Here is a 16570-nt window from a genome sequence, read left to right as displayed (position 1 = left end):
GTAAACCAGTGGTTCCCAAACTTAAACATTTATCTGGTTGGTTCCCAGACCACATCTCTAGTCCCGCCCCGCGCTCACCCCCCCCACACACACCTCTTTCCTAGTGTTAAATCTACTGCAAATTCAGAGTACAATGTATTGCCTATCCAATGAGTAGCCGTGTTGGTCTGAAGTAGCACAATAAAATCTGAGAAAGAGTGCTTGCACTCGAAAGCTCATACCTTGAATAAATCTTCGTGGGTCTTAAAGGTGCTACTGGATTCTGATTTTATTATCCTTTTTGTTGTTGTGCAGCAGACATGGTTTTTAAAAAGCCACTTTGTGTCCTCATTGGGGAGAAAGAGAGAAGCAAGCAATGAAAAAGCATATGGTCAAGAGCAAGTAGAAGGCTTTTCTGGCCTCACGAAGATGGAGACTTTTGGGGAAGTGTTGCCAACCTTGGGTTAAGAAATTTCTGTACCTCTGGGGTGAAGCCTGGGAAGGACAGAGTCTGAAGAGGGTAGAAGCTCAGGAGAAATATGATCTTCTCCAGCCCACCTTCTAAATCTGTGATATCCTTCAGGAAGCTCAGCAGGGTTGACCCTGGTCAACAGTGGGATGGGAGACCATTAAGGAAGTCAAGGGTCACTACTACCCAGTGGGAGGCAGTGGCAAGCCTCTTTGGAATGTCTCTGGCTAGGAAAATATAACTGCATTGGAGAAATAAAACTGTCTATGTTAGTGATTATGATGAGTTTTATTTCTCCTATGTTTTTGTGAACTACAACTGAACTCAAGGGGTCTGATTGGCTGTTTTAGCAAAGAATTATCATATGGCATCATATGGCTGAATTTGGATGTTGTGACACAGTTTACTAATTTACTATACTTAGCTTTTGCCTTATATTTCCACTGTTATGATGGTAGTTCATCAGTCTGAGGAAGAGTGCATGCACTCAAAAGTTCACACCTTGAATGAGTCTTGATCTTAAAGGTTGTGCAGCAGACATGGTCGGACTCTGACTTTGTTGTACACATGGAACAGACCAACATAGAATGGACCAAACACGTTTCAATTCCGAGGGGTCTTCCTCAGTAGTCAAATTGTTATGAGAAATGCACTCATGCATAAAATGAAAAGGCTTGCTGGGTGGCAAAAATTCTGGCTGAGGGCTATCTCCTATTGGGGGAATATTTCTGAGGGAACCAATCAGGTAGGGAGTTAATTGTCTGCATGCAATTTGAGCTGATTGGCCCTCATTGGTAGAGTACAATTTGAACTGACTGGCCCTCATTGGCAGCTTGTAATTTGAACTGATTGGCTATCATTGGCAGAGTAGTCTCTCCCTATTAGCAGCATATTTCCAGGGAGGGCAAATCAGGTAGGGGATTGTTAATTGAGTTAATTGTCTGCATGCAATTTAAGCCGATTAGCCCTCATTGGCAGAGTGCAGTTTGAACTGATTGCCCCTGATTGTTGCGTGCTCTCTCTCTCTATAGGTGGGACAACCTCAGGGAGGGAGAATAAGGTAGGAAATGAGTTGTCAATGTGAGTTTTTATTGTGTTTAATGATGATGATCTTGGAGTTCCAGCAATTCTTTTCAAGTTTTACAGATACAAACCAGGGAAAGAGAACAAGGACTCAGGCTTCCTACTAAGTGTAGCTCCTCCACTGCTTTATTCAACAACGCCTAAGTGCTGAAATTAACTATGATTCTTTAGTCCCTAGAGGCAGAGGCCGACGCTTTATTTTAATTTTGTTTATTTAGATCTTTTTAATTTAGATTTATTTAGCTATGTACAAATGTAGGCGAAGGCCTCTGTTGTCCTTACTTGATTTATATGCTGCTTTTGATTCAGTAGGGAATTTTAGGGACTTTCACAGAAAGGTCTCCCATCTGTACTGTTCTAAGCTCATGGACTTCAAATGATTTGGCAGTGTTTATGTACTAGTGTACTAAAAGGACTAGCTTGGACCATTTTTTACCAAGAGATAAAACTGAAAATAAAATATTTGCATACTCAATTAATTTTAGAACTACAAAGAGAGAAAATATAAAAGGAAAGACTATCCACAGACCATTGCAGAGCAGGAACCAAGTCAAACTGTCCTGAGTAAAGCAGTCCAAAGAGCTGCCAGATGACACCAGTTCTCAGTCTTTTTATTCAGTTGCAGGTTTGTTTTTGCATTGGAGTTACCTACTCATAACTAACTTAAATGGCAATGTAAAGTTTTGAGTTTCTATATTAGTATAGCACTAATATCCTGTAAGTCTCCTGTGGTAGATTTGATGATAAGAGGTATGGTGGCTCACTCATTCATACAATTTACGGGGATGTACTAAAACTAAGGACAGTGACTGCCCATATAGACAATACATGATTGCCCATAGGGAATACATACTTGCCTATCGGGAATAATGGAAAGCACAATTGCCTACAGGAAACAATGGAAGAAATACTTCCCCATAGGAAACCAGGCAAAGCATAAGGCACGCATAAGACACAAGGCAAAGCACGCCTGCCCATAGGGAATAAAGGCAAAGCACGCCTTCCCATAGGGAATAATGCAAACCACAGCTGCCCATAGGGAATAATGGGAAGTACGCCTGCCCATAGGAAGCAAGGCAAAGCTTGTCTGCCCAAAGGAAAGAAGGCATAGCACACCTACCCACAGGGAATGGTGGAAAGCATGCCTGACCATAGGGAATAATGGGAAGCATGCCTGACTATAGGGAATAATGAGAAGCATGCCTGTCCATAGGGTATAAAGCAAGCTTTCTCAAAGAGAATGATTCAGAGCATACTTGCCCTTCAAACATTATATGAACCACATTTGACTGAAAAACTGAGACATCTTTTGAAGAAATTAACAAAAGTAACCCTCTGAAAATCTCTATTGTTCTGTGATCCTCCAATATTCCTTTTTCAGCAGACAGTTTTCTTTAGAACCTAGTGGGTCTTTTGGAGTTGTACCATGGTAAATTTGCTGTGTACTAGTATGAATTTGGTTATATCCCCTTATTGAAATGTACTGATGTTTTGATATGGTCCCTCAAGTTTTTATTTATTTAAATGTATAGACCCCCTTCTGTGCTTGAACGCACTCATAGGTCCCACAATACATCAAAATGTTTTAATACAATACATTAAAATACAGTTTAAATAATTAAAAAATCAATTCTCAACATTCCGCCCATGGGTGTAGAGCCCTGAACCCAGTGTGGGGGTGGACAATGTAATGTTGATGTTTTGATGTTTTATTGGACTCAACTATAGGCCTGGTGGAAGAACTCTTTTTTCCAGTCCCCACAGAACTCATCCACCAGGGAGCTCATTTCACCAGGCAGGAGCCAAGGCTGAAAAGTCCCTGGCTGTGATTAAGGCCAGTCAAATTTGTCTGTGGTTGAGAACAACTGGCCTGTTTATACTGGTTGAGTGCAAGGCCCTTCTAGGGACATATTCAGTTAGGCAGTTCCATAGCTATGCAGACCCTGAGATGTGCATGGCCTTTAAGATTAAAAACAGCACCTTAAACTTGACCCAGAATACAATTGGTAACAAGAACAGGTTGGATATGAACCCTCCAAGGGATCATACTCAGAACCTGGGCTGATGCAATTTGCACCAATTTCAGTTTCCAGATCAGGGATAAGGTTCACAGCCTAGAGCAAGTTACAGAAGTCTAGTCTGGAGTTGACCATCACATAGATCTTGGTGGCCATTTGTTCCTGGGCCAGTTAGTAGTTTTACTTGGCAACTATGGAAAAATTTCAGCCGAGTTACTTTTGTGACCCTGAGGAATCCATGGTCACTGACAATCTGTACAGTCCTGACAATCTGTACAGTCGTAAGATGCACCCTGTAGATTTAAAATCAGAGGTAGTGAGTGACTACTAGCTCATGTGACCACATGACCTCATGCTTACTAATTGTTTAAATATGGCTCTCCATCTTATTTATCTCTTGGTTCAGATTAAACTTACAGAAACTCTTTCAGAACTGTAGGATTTCAGCCCAAGACCTCAGCTTGTGCTGCTCTCTCATGATAAATGGAGAACAACTCAAGTGAATTGGCCCTTGGTTGCTAAAGTGATTTCATATGGATGTCCCAAAACTTCAACTATTATTCCATCGTATGTTTCTGCAGAAGGCATTAGGTCATATGGTGCTAACTCCAGGCTAGGAAATTCCTAGAGATGTGGGTAGTGGAGATGTCTAGATGTCTGTTGAACTCCTTGGAGATATCTGGAGGATGGTAACCCTAAGTTTGGATTAGTGTTCTAGTAGGTGTGCTTGCTTAGAAGTTCTACCATAATCCTTCAAATGGGCCTAGAGATGAGACTGTAAACTAGAGATCAGTTGAATTCTAGGAGATCTCCAGCCCCCAACTGTAAGAATGTAAGAAAAGCCCTGCTGAATCAGACCAATGGTCCAACATCCTGTGTACAACAGTGGCCAGTTAGTTCCTCTGGAAGGCCAACAACACAACATAGAGACTGAGGCCTTCCCCTGATGTTGCCTCCTGATTCTGGGATTCAGATAATTAGTAATTCTGAATCTGAAGGTTCCCTTCAGTCACCATGGCATGTAGTCACTGACAAACCCTTCCTTTGGGGCTCTGCTGAGAGTTAATATTTTGCAGGGTTTTTTTTTTTTACTGCAGTTCAAATTATTCCTTTTGCACTTATGACTGTTAGAAAGAGCAAGAAGACAGATGGCTTTAATGAAAGTTTTCCACAGCTTGTCTTGAAATGGCTGTGCTTTTCACACCTCATGTAAACAATTCAGTGTTTTTTTTCTATACAAATTAAGCCCCAAGTAGGCACACACACATGCTGTACCACTAGCATTTTAAACATGAAAACATAATCACCTCACCAGAACTGCTCTTACAATTATTCAGTAAGGGGGCTGAACATTATCAGTTTAGAACTAAAATGTGTTAGTTTGGAGATATGTCAAAGCTGTTGATTCACATTTGTACAGGCCATTAATAACTGCTAAGATGGCTTTTGAATTCTTGCTGTAAAAACAGAGAAATCTGGGTTTCTATTTTTGGGGTAACAGAACAAACTTAGCCTCCATTTTTAAAAACACTTGAGCAGAAGCTTGGTTTCTGGCAGTGTGGAAAATAGAGGCCAATAGGCAATAATAGAGGGAGTAAAAGGGTAAGAAGCACTGATGGCCAAGGCAAGGCTGGCTGGCTGGCTGATACGGTATGGGCTTGGGCGTGGCCAGCTGACATCATTTCTGAGGCTCCCAGAAAAATTATTTCAGGGGCTCCTCCACGGTCAAAAGGTTGAAAAAGGCCAGTCTAGCACAATGGAGAAAGTACCTACTTATGGATTTGCCATCATAAGTCTTGCAAATTCATAATCATATGTAGAAAAAAAACAATGCAGTATACCAGCATATGCATAAATGCAACCATTTTAAAAATTATTTAAAAGAGTCAGCATACTGACTTTGTTGAAAACTTTTATGTGCATAATAGTCCTTGGTTTCGCTTCATGCCATTCATATCTACTTTAGAGGCATGGTCAGCTGGCCTTCCTTCTGTAGTTTTCTGGAAAGGGGTGTCCCCTACTGTTTCTTTTTGTTGTTGTTTGTGCATGTGTGGTAATACTTCTGTGTATTAACACAATAAAAATGTCAAACTCTGGGAGCATAACTTGCCTCTCCAGTGCAGGGGGACAAGTCCCTCTCCTCGCATACACTGGGCTCTCAGAGGTTTTCCTTGTAGATGTCCCAGGAGCAGAACTTGCCTCTCCAATGGGATGGGGGAGAGCAATGGAGAGAAAGAACAGGCAGAAAACTTTAACTTTCTGGAACATTTCCAGAGCTTGTGCTATTGTTATTGCAAATAAAAGTACTAACAAAATCATATAGAAAAATAAAAAAAGGGAGAGGGGGGAGAGCAAATTATTAGCTGAAGTTGACTCATCATCACTTGCGGTGGGAAACAGAGGGAGAAGCAGATTCGATCTAGTCTTCCTCATCGAATAAACACTAATTCCCTCCCCAGTATGGGGAAGAAATCTGTTTACCAGGATTCACAAACTGCACAGTGCTTTCAGATCGGCACCTCAAGAGCAAGATTTTTGTGTGTAACTGAAGAAATTCCACAAAGCTAGATGGGTGCTGCCGTGACGTTTTTAGTCACTGCAGAAAAGCAGTTTTTGTGATGGTTGGTTGCAGTTGTTCTGCATCCTGGACTTTGAACAGCTTGTAAAAGGGTGGGTAAAAGACCTTTGACAGAAGCAGTCAGTCCTGTTCTAGATATATTTTTGTCCCCCTTCAATTTTACCATCTAGGGATTCCCAGATTTTTGCTTTGTGAGAACTCAAACTGGTTAGAGGTCTCAGCCAGATGCATGGTGAGTCCATTAATGCAAATTGCGGGTTCATGCAGCCTCAGTTTGCCTCAGGGCCATGCAAGAAAGGTAGTAGAGGTTTAAACGTTCATCCACCATTGATGTGGTCCTAGATTAACTAGCCTGCCTAACCAAGGGCCACATGCTAAAAGCTATGGGCCAAGACTAGTGTTGCCAACCGCCAAGTGGTAGCTAGATTTCTTCTGGCTTTACAACTGATCTCCAGGCAGGAGAGGTCAGTGAACGTGGAGAAAATGGCCGCTTTGCTATAGTGGTTAAGAGTGGCAGACTGTAATCTGGAGAATTGGATTTGACTCTCCACTCCTCTATATGAAGCCTGCTGAGTGACCATGAGCCAGTCACAATTCTCTCAGAACTCTCTCAGCCTGTTGTAGGGAGAGGAAGGGAAAAGTGATGGTAAGCTTCTTTAAGGTAAAGAAAAGCAGGGTTTAAAAAACTATTCTTCATTTCAATCCCTTTTAAGCCCCTTTTGTCTCTAAACCTTGCCCTCCTAAGGTCCACCCCCAATATCTACAGGTATTTTCCAACCTGGAGCTTACAACTCTAGCCAAGTCTGCTTTGGCTCTTACCCTTCAGCTCATGGCTCTGGACACATCCAAGCTACATACTTGAAAGAGTGTAAGAACAGAACCTGAACTCAGATCTCATTCTGTTGGCAAATTTTCTCTATTCTTTATTGGTATATATGACTGTCCCATTTACTTGCCTTCCTCAGATTCTCCCTCCATTTTTCTTTCCCCTTACTAATGTGTTTTCTTCTTTGCTGAAGAACTCTGGTTGTCTTGCCCTGTCTCAGTATAATATTGTGACTGTTTGCTCAGCCCAGGAACTTTAGGCAAGGACTGGGATCCCCCTTTCACTTTAATGGCACTCGAGAAATTTTTATTGTTCAAAATTAACAAAATATTTTATTCAACATAGAGGGGAAAGGTCAGGTGAAAGTTGGGGTAAAATTTCTGAGGTAACTCAATATAGATCTGAGGAACAACCAGTATGTGCATAGTCTTATGTTTCAGGCTAATGAGAGTTTCTTAAGTTTTATATAGTGACTTAAATTTTGACAGACTTTTGTTCCAGTGTTTTCCCAAACATGCCAACACACTTTCTCTGAGTATTCTCTGACTATTTTGGTTTCCAGAAGGCATGTACATACTTTCCATTACCAAAGCGCTTCCTCTTTAAACACAAGCACTCATATTGACTTTTAAATTCTCAAAAGACAGTTTTTAACCACCCCAGCCCAGGAATCTCTGCCCTCTTCAGAGCTATCACCCTGTTGAGATTAGGTAGGGAAATTACTTCTATTTTTAGAAGATCTATCACCTTTCCTTGCCCCAATTTTATTTATTTATTACATTTCTATACTGCCCTCCCTTGTGGCTCAGGGCAGATTACACAAATCAGAGTCTGTGCCTAATGACCCACTTGTCCTTACCAACTTTCCACCAGTTCTCTTGTCTGTGTTAAACTGCTCTCAGTCAGGACTGAATTTTAAAGAAATTCTCCTCCTCAGCATTCAGCTCTAAAGCCCCTCTTTGTTCAGCTGATGCTAACCAATCAGATTGCTTGTAGCAGCCTATCACTCAAGGTTCTTCGTAACCCTTCACAGTTTACACAGCACTTCTATGCTTTCAAAAGTGCAGCCTATCACAATATACATAGTATATATACAGCCAGAGAAAATACTCAGAACAGGGAATGTGACAGTAATAATGCAGAAAATGGCACACATGTTCTTTAGGGACTGCCCCAATATTTATTTCTAAAACTGAGTATTTTATGTCATGTTACACTTTTTAAAAAAAGCAATTGGTTCTTAGCGAGAGAAAAGATGTGCAGTAATCTCCTCTGACTGTGTGCCTTGGAATAAACTCAAATGATTCATTGAACCTTCATTAGCCATAGATTATGAAAATGAAATGCTAATTTCTGCAAAATGCAGTCCTGCAAAGATGTTTTTGCTCTGAATTAGGACAGCATGATATTGCACGTGTCTCTCACATCTACCATCTCCTCCCTTCTATAAACAGATATGCTGAAAGATGGGAGGGAGAGATCCCTTTATTGCTTCAAATTTGGCAGGGGCCGCACTGTTCTTGTTTATAAAAGTCTCAGGAGCCGATGAGAGAAGAACACATAACTGAGTCTGTCAGTTGCTTGTCTGTTCAGTAGCTGTGGAGCTTTTCCTGGGGTTCTAAGCCATCTAGCTGTGTAAAAGTCAGCATTTTAGGAGTTGTAAGTAACACAGAACAAGGACCTTCCAGTCACTGCCAGCTTTGGAGGAAAAGGAGTGAAGGGCATCCATCAAGGAAGCATGAACGTCTCTAGGAGGTAAGAGAAAAGGTGCTCATAAAGCCGTTTGCAAAAGGAGAATGCACTGCAGAGCAGAATTTTCCATCAACAGAGCTAAATGTCATAATTGAAGGTTCTATGAGATACCTGGGATTCTGGAACTGGGGGATCATTAGTGGGTGGCTCCTGCCGTGGAGGTGGGAATACAACAGTGTTGGAACGAAGAGTGCCTTTCCATACAACAGGAAAGCCCAATTATCTGAGCCTTTGTGCATTGTGTGACTGTTACCACAGTCAGTGGCAGAGAAGACAGCATTTCAAAACAGAGTGCATGTCCTTGCCAAAGCAGATATTCAGATTATTCATTTTATTCTGTTCATGTCATTCATACCCTGCCTTCCTCCTCAGTGGGCTTACATCCATTTTGTGTCCACCATTTTAGCCTCACACCAACATTTTAGCCTATGGGGTGGCCTAGGCAGAGAGTGTGTAACTGGCCCAAAGTTCTCAAGCAGCCTCCCTGGCAGAGTGGGGCTTTCAACCCGGGTTTCCTGACATTCTGACCACTTCTGTTTTCCTGTTGTTTGGATGGCTTGATTTCAGAGACTGGTCAAGCGAGACTAAGCAGAGTTTTATCTTCTGTGCCCTGATGAGAAGGATAGCAGATTGCTTAGGATTTAGAATGCTTTCCAATTTCTGCAATCCAAATGCACATCCTGGGAAGGTCTACTGCTCACCCATCTGCCCCCAGGTGTGCATCCCGCACATGCTTTTCTATGATGAGAGGAGGGATGCCAGCAAAGATACCTGCCTGCTCTATTAATGTCAGTTGCACATCAACAGAGTAGCCTCCCCAAAGGAACATGAACAAATGCAACATACTTTTGCATCTGTTTGACTTTTGTGTGATTAAATGCAGCTTGAGTGTACTTGGACAAAATGCAGTCTCTTGAGTGAATAAAAAATTTCGGAATCACTAAGCCTCAAAATGCTATGCAAAGTCTAACAAGCAGAGGCTTTAGTAAACATTGCAGAAATCATTGAAGGGTTATGTGCTAAGACTTTGGGTCAATTTACATATGTCTAAGCGCAGGAATGGGAGTACACTTGCCAAATACCTGTTGCCATCTCTGCAGCCCTGACCCAAACTGAACAGTCAGTGCTGTGCTGCCCTATTCTACCTCTGCTTCTGTTCAGTCTGAAAGATGGCAACCCTTCTTGGCCTTTGTGCTCTTGGAGAGCCTGTCAGTTTTCATCCTGTCCCCAAAAATGTGCAATGCACAAAATGTACTGCATGCTGGAAGTCTCTCATGCTTTGCAGTCTCCTTACTGGTTCACCAGCGTGGCATAGTGCTTCGAGAAGGATCTGGGAGGCCTAGGTTTGGTCTGTGCACCAAACCTGTGTTTATGAATGCCTGTGGCATCATCAGTCAAAAATAATGTGACATTTTGTGATCAGTAACTAGGGTTCCAGATAGTGTTCGTGCTGCTGGTCCTGGCCAACTGCAGTTTCCCCAAGTTCAGGCTCATATCTTTGCTAGAGGACATCCAACCAGAGATTGATATGAGCTGCAGTTTTATCAAATGAGAAATGCCATTGGCCACTATGTGGACCTCATCTATGATTCCCTTTGCAAGGACAAAGGTGAGGAGAGCAAACTTTAGAACAAAAGATTAGGGTTAACTTTCTAGTAGCACAGCCTGATGCAGGTCCCATTGCATTCCGTGGGAGCTTACTCCTGGATATACATAGGATAGCACTATAAGGCTGTCTTCTACTGATGTATTCTTTTTCAATTCATAGTATGCTACTCTGTAACTCCAAACAAGGTATACCTGTCCCTTCCTGGGCATGTGACGCCTGCAGCAGAGTCCAAGCCAAGTCTAGCTACCAAGAGAGGATGCCAGTTTCCTGCTGTGCTGCTGCCAGCAGGTAGTGAGCTGAGCCCCTCTGTGGTCTCTCCCCTCATTCCCCATTGTGCAGTTCCAAGCGGTCAATAGGTGGTTTGGCTGGAGAACCAGCCATGAGTCTTCCATACCAGTGTCGACCCTCCTTTAAGTTCTTCGGTGTTAGTGCATTCCAGCTTATTTTTAAAACCCAAATCCAGCTATAAGCTTAGAAGAAATACATCTGTTTCAGTGGCTCATTTATTAATGTTACTCATTTACAAGATTTTTATCCTGCCTTTCTGCCCAATTGGGGCAACCAAGGCAGCTAACAATTAACAACAGAACATTGTTAAGCCATCCAGAAACAACAATGAAAGCCTAGGGCAGGAGGGAGGGGATAACAAAAGGGCCACTGGAGGAAACAAACAAACAAAATGTGGGGCAAAGACAGATTTACAGAGCCTGCCATGCAAATGTATCATTGTATATGAGAGTGCAAATCATTCATCAAAGCTGTCAAAAGGGACATAATTTAAAAGGGGATCAGTTGCAGAATTCATGGAGAGAAGTATTGAAGATGCTCCCTGTCTGGCCTACAGTCTCCGATTTCATGGATTCATATCCCTGGATAGTGACCTGTTAGTGAAAAAAATAATTACTTTCCACTCTGGCCAGTCTCACTCTTTCTAACAGTAGTACAAAACAGGGGGTGCTAAAGAGCGAAGGAGAGGGAGGCTCACGCTTTGATCGGCAAAGCGGTTCATAGGTTTTGCCCACTTAAAACCACTGTGCACGTCCTCAATAGATATGAGCCAAATGCCTGGCAGCGTTCCATGCTTCCAATTATGGAGATTTCCCTGCAACTCTCATTCACTCTGAGAAGCCGTGAGCCAAGTGTACTTGGTGAAATAGTGCTCTTCATTTTAGGCAGGGAAAAAACATGAACTTGTGAACTGCCTTCCACTCAAAGAGACCACTGGTCCATCAAGGCTACCGCTGTGTATTTTGACTGGCAGTGGCTCTCCAGGGTCTCGCGTAGAAGCCTTTCACATCACCTGCTACTTAATCCTTTTTCTAGAGATTTGAACCTAGGACCTTTTGCAGGTAAAGCGTGTAAAGCAGATACGCTAACCCTAAGCCACAGCCCCTTCCCAAGGCCTAATGTTAGAGATGCCAGAGATCCTCTGCATTGGAATGCGAGTAGATGCACCAGCACTGGGCTACAGCCCTTTCTTAGATCTCAGGCAGTTGCTAAATCCCAGTCTTTCTCTTTCTTTTGGCAGAATACACTGTCTTCGTGCTCACAGGCCCAAATCACCCACAAGCCTCAGCGAGCATACACAGAATTCGTGTGGCTGCAAACCGTGGTGTGGAGACGAGCAAACAACTGTCCATACACTGTATACCCTTATTGTCATGGTCATCCTTATTGCAATTTGGGGGGTCTGGGCCAGGAGAGATACCTGAGCATCGCCTAGGAAGACTTTCTAAAACTGAAAGTTCTAAGACAGCCTGCTGAGAACAGGAAGGCCAATAGGCTAGACACACTGGAATTTGTCTTTACAGTCCAACAGAGCTGTTCTTACGGGTGGATGCAGCACCCTTTTCCAAAGGATGCACCGAATTCAACACAGACTGTAAATCATACAAGACGTTGATACCACCGTTGATTAAATAATATAATGATGCAACCCTCTAAATGTAAATTTTATAGTGATATGTGAAATAAATATTTTAAAAGGCCGGGTGAATGTTTCATTGTTCTGATTTAATATTTACAACCCATTTGTGTTTTGAGTACCCAGTCTTCTGGCACCAGCCTCTGAATGGAATTAGTCCAAAAGGATGGAGGATAGCGTGTGGACTGATCGCAGAGTTCAGATTTCAGTCGATCAGGGTCAATAACAGGAATATTTATTTATTTACTTCATCTGTATACTGCCTTCCTCTCCAGTGGGGCCCAAAGCACAACTCACATCATTTCCCTCTCCTCTGTTTTACTCTCACAACAATCCTTTGTGGCAGGTTAGGTGGAGAATGTACCAGTGGCCCAAGGACATCCCACAAGTTTCCATGGTAGAGCGGGTATTCGAACCTGAGGTTCCCAGATCCTTGTTGCACACTCTAACCTGAAATAGCCAATCGAGCCACAAAGCAGGCAAATGTGAGCCTCCTTCCTGCTACACCACCGGAAGCTGGAGCCAGTGTGCCAGCATCTGAATCAGTGGGGAAGACTTGTGTGTGAACCTTCTATATGCTAATACACTTTCTGGGCAAGCAGAGTTCCAGTCCCTCTATAATTAACGTGAGGTTCTCTTGCAAAGCAAAGTAGAAATGTGTGATTTCGCTGGCCAGGAGTGGGGCAGGGGTTTGGAGAAATGCAGCACCAGGATTTTTTACAAGTAAAGAGCAATGCATCAACCAGAGCTCCTGGAGGAGAAAATTATCTTTCTTTCCCACTCTCAGGAGTAACGCCAAACAGTAGCAGCCAAACAAAGTCTGAGTCCAGTGGCACCTTTAAAACTTATAGGAAGGTTTCCAAAATGTTTTTTCAACCATGTGATTCTGCTGTCACCCACTAACATTCAGAAAAGCATCATACCTCTCTGTTTAATCTGTAAGGGAATGTAATATGTTGCCCATACCATTGGGGATTTTGAAAGGTGCATTCACAAACAGTACTTAAAGTGACCTGAATTCTTGTGGTAAAGGTTATGTTTAAAACTGTTACTGTAATGCAGCTTTTTTTTTTTTTGAGGATTAATTTCATTTATTACCTCTGTTTTTATTTCAAGGGCTCTTATTGTTGAAGGAAATATACATCTTTGAAAAATATTGTCTGTACCATTAGCACGGCAAAACGAGTTTTGCTAATGGGGGAGGGGGGGAGGAAAATCAATACAATGTCCTCCAGACTGTGACTCTCAGCCTCAGCTTGAAGAGCATACACATGAGGTACAGATGCGAGCCTTGTGCTTGTTCCCTTCCTCAGCTTTAGGGATACCACACCCCCGCTTTGCCCATTGCTCCCCCTTCTTTGGGATTTTCAGAAAGCAGAACTCTTTCCCAAAACTTCCCAGGTCGTTGTGGGGTGACACTCTGGCTTTGAGGCCAATTTTTTACCAATAGTTTCCCCAAAACCTAGAGCTTCTGGATGATGTCAGCATGCTGGGCACTCTTCTGAGTTCAGGTAAGTGTGTGTGTGTGGGGGGGCGAGCTCCTGATGAATGCCCCCCACCCTGCCAATTCATGTCAGCGCCTTGCAAAAATACTCAACATCCATAAAGTTTTGATTATGAATTGAGGCTGCGTAGCCCCCATTCACAAAATGCCCTGTTTAAAAGTAGTTGCCAACCTTGAGGTAAGGCCTGGAGAGCTCCTGAAATTTCAACTGAGCTCCGGCCCAAAGAGAACAGTTCCCCTGGAGAAGTGACTGCTTTAGAGAGTGGACTTGAGGGCATCATACCTGCCAAGGTCTCCCCACCCGCTCACACCCTGTCCTTCCCTGGCTCCATCCCCAGAATTCTCCAGCCCAGGGGTGGCAGCCCTAGGGAATAGGGCTGATTATGTCAATGCCAAGGCTTCAGTTCATGTCCCAGGTACAATGCAGCAGGATGGGCAGGAGGTAGGGTTTCCAGCCTTCAGGTAGGTCTATATTCTTCTGGAATTTCCTTCTGGAAAAAAATGGCTGCATTGCAGGGTAGACTCTGTGCAGGTTTCTGCGCTGTTTTGATGAGTGGAAAAGAGGCCTCCTGTGCATTTGCACAAGGTAAGTTCCCATCTGAAGCAGCCTGCCCAAATTATTTAAACCACCTATGGTCAACGTTGCTTTAATTTCAGATTCTGGAATATGCAAGATCTGCAGGGTGCATAATTAAGCGGTAATGTGAAGAGTGCAGGAAATGCATATTTAGATCACGAATTTCCTGATGTTTTCTATTTATCTCTTCTAGTGTCCTGATTGGCTCAATAGACTTCCTTCTCCTTTGAGCACACCTCCTCCCAGCTTGCCACCAGAACAGCAGGTGAACAGTATGACTGCAGACAACAGAACAGTTAGCTAGGTCTCTTCTCTCCTCTTTCTATACATAGTTGTTTCTCTTCACAAGAAAACATACTCTTTTAAGCCTTCTGGTGCTGCACAGCTTTGCATATTCAAACTCTTTCAACCCAGAGAATGTTCCCTTTCAGTCAGTATGTGTGTGTATTAAATGCCATCAAGTCTCAGCCAGCTAATGGTGACCCAGTAAAGTCAGGGTAAGAGATGCCTGCCTGCCTCTGTACAGCAACCCTAGGCCCTTAGTGGTCTCCTGCTTAGCTTCAGAGATCTGATGAGATCAGGCAAGCCTGGAGCATTTCAATTAATATATTGCAATCTCTCCCTCCCCCCCCCCCAAAAAAAATGCTCAGATGCTTGAAAGGTTAGTAACCTAACCTTAAATGGTTTTTCACCCTAAACACTAAGTATGCTTCAGCTTTTGTTGGATTCATTGCTGATATTATTGTTAATAATAATAGTAATAATAGTCCTCAGCTCATCATCAGGACCGCAACCTGGCATTTATCTGGGCTTTTAAGTTCAAAGTGCTTCACATACGTTATTGGGAGGAGTAGCGAACACCCCAGAAGATTAGAGTTCGACGAGAAATCTAGCAAAGAGTTCAACGAGTCTTCGGCTGTACCAACAGAGGCATCACATCAAAATTGCAAGATGTGAAAGTCCCACTGTCCCAGCAAAATTAACAAGTTCAGTGACAAAAAGGCTGTCTTCTGGATGAAGTGTCTCATATAGGAGACATGAACGAAGTGTAGCCTGGCATTCTTCAACGAAAGAGTTAACAAAGTTATTCACAGCAATGCCAAGATGCTGTTTGTTCTAGAGGCACCACTGACGAAAATGACAAGCACGAGTTCAAGTTGTGCGTGAGGCAGTGACTGTTTCACAAGGTTTTCTGTGTACGTTAAGTGGACTCAAAACGGTTTTTTCACATATGTTCAAAAAAGGATAGGATTTAAATGTACCTGCTTGCCGTTAGGCCAAACGACCAAAAATAGTGCCTGTGTTTCAGCCAGCAAGTTGGATGATATATTCCATGTGTCATTTGCTTTGGCAGGCAATGAAAACAAACCTTTAATTTTCCATGATAATAATACTACCAAGGCTTGTTCTGTGTTGTTTCAGAAGCTTCAGACCCTTTCCTCTTAGAGCACTACGCATTATCCTAACACATCTCTCTCGCCCTTTGCTTTTGAAAAGGCAGCTTGTTCTGAAAAGCAGCCTATAAAAACAACTCAGAAGGTGGTGTCACTGTTGCTACGAAGCTCTTTCAGAGGAAAAGTATGCAGTTAACCATAATCCTTAGCATTGGATCCTCATTGGTAAGCCAGTTTGGTGTAGTAGTTAGGAGTGCGGACTTCTAATCTGGCATGCCAGGTTCGATTCTGTGCTCCACATGCAACCAGCTGGGTGACCTTGGGCTTGCCATGGCACTGACAAAACTGTTATTTACCAAGCAGTGATATCAGGGCTCTCTCAGCCTCACCCACCCCACAGGGTGTCTGTTGTGGGGAGAGGAATGGGAAGGCAACTGTAAGCCGCTTTGAGCCTCCTTTGGGTAAGGAAAAGCGGCATATAAGAACTCTCTTCTTCTTTTTCTCCTTCTTTTAATGTCTGGCAATTCTCCTCTTATAGTGCCATCCTAAGCAAGAGTTACATCCTTCTAAGACCATTGAAGAAGGGTTTAACTATTTATGATGGCTCTGCAAGTTCTCCAGACTTGGAAAGACATATAGGAGCCCCGCCAAGTTTAACAGGCACTGCTGGCTGCCAATAATGGGAGTCCTCATTCTGCTCTATGGGATCAGAAAACTATATATATGCTCTCAGGTCTGCAGCCTCCTTTCTCTTGGCTGTTTGCAGTTCCAGAGAAAAGCAGGGAACTTCTTAAAAGCAGACTGGCAGAACACATTCCCTTGTGTTTGGGAACTTCTCTGCTGAGATTTTGCTGTGA

At 43.0% G+C, this 16570-nt stretch overlaps 1 long non-coding RNA gene across 1 annotated transcript; it reads left to right on the top strand.

Annotated features, from left to right (window-relative positions):
• The first annotated feature begins 1456 nt into the window (after positions 1 to 1456).
• LOC143839056 (uncharacterized) lies at positions 1457 to 12296 on the top strand. The gene is made up of 3 exons (XR_013231562.1): positions 1457 to 1508; positions 8408 to 8708; positions 11843 to 12296. It is a non-coding gene; the product is annotated as an uncharacterized LOC143839056 (long non-coding RNA).
• The last annotated feature ends 4274 nt before the right edge of the window (positions 12297 to 16570 follow it).

This window comes from Paroedura picta, chromosome 5, assembly GCF_049243985.1.
Source record: "Paroedura picta isolate Pp20150507F chromosome 5, Ppicta_v3.0, whole genome shotgun sequence".
NCBI classification, from domain to species: Eukaryota; Metazoa; Chordata; class Lepidosauria; order Squamata; family Gekkonidae; genus Paroedura; species Paroedura picta.
This window is presented reverse-complemented; position numbering and strand designations above follow the sequence as displayed.